The sequence below is a fragment of the Babylonia areolata genome, chromosome 19 (assembly GCF_041734735.1).
Source record: "Babylonia areolata isolate BAREFJ2019XMU chromosome 19, ASM4173473v1, whole genome shotgun sequence".
Lineage (NCBI taxonomy): Eukaryota > Metazoa > Mollusca > Gastropoda > Neogastropoda > Buccinidae > Babylonia > Babylonia areolata.
Window position 1 is genome coordinate 19,626,576 of NC_134894.1, and position 1,525 is coordinate 19,628,100.

Consider the following 1,525-nt stretch of genomic DNA (forward strand, 5'->3'; position numbering starts at 1 on the left):
CCCCCCCCCCCCACACACACACAATATTCCTTGTGACCCCGGTACACTTGGTAATAAAGACATATTCTATTCTATTCTATTCATCACCATCAATATTATCATTATCATGATCATTATCATTATTATTATTGTTATCATCATCATCATCATTATTATTAATATCACTATTAGCTTCGAAACTGCTGCTGCTGCTGATAATACCGCTTCTCGTCAGTTTTACTGCCACTGAGGCAAGACCGAACTCAGTTAAGGTCAGGATTCCACTCACCATACTGTTCTCAATGTGGACTTCTTCCTTTTGAGAACACCTCAGTTTTATATAGAAAGAAAAACAAGTGCCAATTTCAGTTAATAAAACTTTACAAAAGAAAAAGAGTTAAAAAAAAATGTACAGAGACATTAGTAACTTTGCATTTCAGATTCATGAAATATTCGTCATATTCAATGTGATACAGCAGGTGCCTCGATAGCGCAGTAGGTAGCGCGTCAGTCTCATAATCACTGAAATACAGAGCGATCTGAAGGTCGTGAGTTCGATCCTCACTCGGGGCATAGTTTTTTTTTTTTTTTTAATTGTTATTTTTATTTATTATTTTATTTTTTTATAAATGTGTGTGTGTGTGTGTGTGTGTTTGAAGTTTGTTTTTCGTTGGGTTACGTTACTGGTCAGGCATCTGCTTAGCAGATGTGGTGTAGCGTATATGTATATACAGCGTATATGGATTTGTCCGAAGGCAGTGACGCCTCCTTCAGAAATCGAAACTGAACTAGTTAGTGGTCAAGCGGTTAAAGGAAGGTTAACGAAACGTCGGCAATAACTATCTACACTTCTCGCCCCCAACTCCTCTCTGTGATTGACGGAGTGAACGTCCATGCCTTTATCTTTTGGGTGAACACTATTCATTCTGTCTTGAGGAGAAAAGTTGTGGATATTGCCATTACATCTTTTTCATTCCACCACACGACTCCCTTCCTCGCCCCCCCCCTCCCCCCCTCCGCCTCTCCGTTCTCGCCCTCCCCCATCCCTCTCACCCGAACCCAACCCCTGCCCCCCCCCATGCCCCTCCCCACCCCCCCCACCCCGACCCTCCTCACCCCACACACACCGCCATTTCAGTCGCACATGATAAAGTTAACGGCACTCCTCTCTTCATTCACTCATTCCGAATGCATTAATTAATCAACAACCTCCTAATAATATCCAAGGTTTTTTTGGTGTTTTTTTTAACGATTCAAGGCAAAAAAAACCCGAGCCCCCCTACCCCTTCCTCTACCCTCCTCCCACTCCCCTTCCCTCCCCAAAGGACACCTATGTCCGAGGTTTCAAGATTTAAGGCAAAGACCCTTCCCCCTATCTCCACCCCACCCCCACACACCCCCACACAACCCTCCCGGCCCCCACCAAGGACAGCTTTTTCCGAGGTTATAAAATCAAAGGCGAAGACTTCACCATCTCTCAACTCCTCCACCCCATATCCCCTTCCCCAGCCCCTCACCCCCCCTCTCTCCTCCCTGCCCATTCCCC

The 1,525-nt window shown here is 45.1% G+C and overlaps 1 non-coding gene across 1 annotated transcript; it reads left to right on the forward strand.

Moving 5' to 3' along the window:
* Positions 1 to 460: 460 nt before the first annotated feature.
* On the forward strand, positions 461 to 552 carry Trnam-cau (transfer RNA methionine (anticodon CAU)). The gene is given in 2 exon segments: positions 461 to 497; positions 517 to 552. It is a non-coding gene; the product is annotated as a tRNA-Met (tRNA).
* Positions 553 to 1,525: the final 973 nt, after the last annotated feature.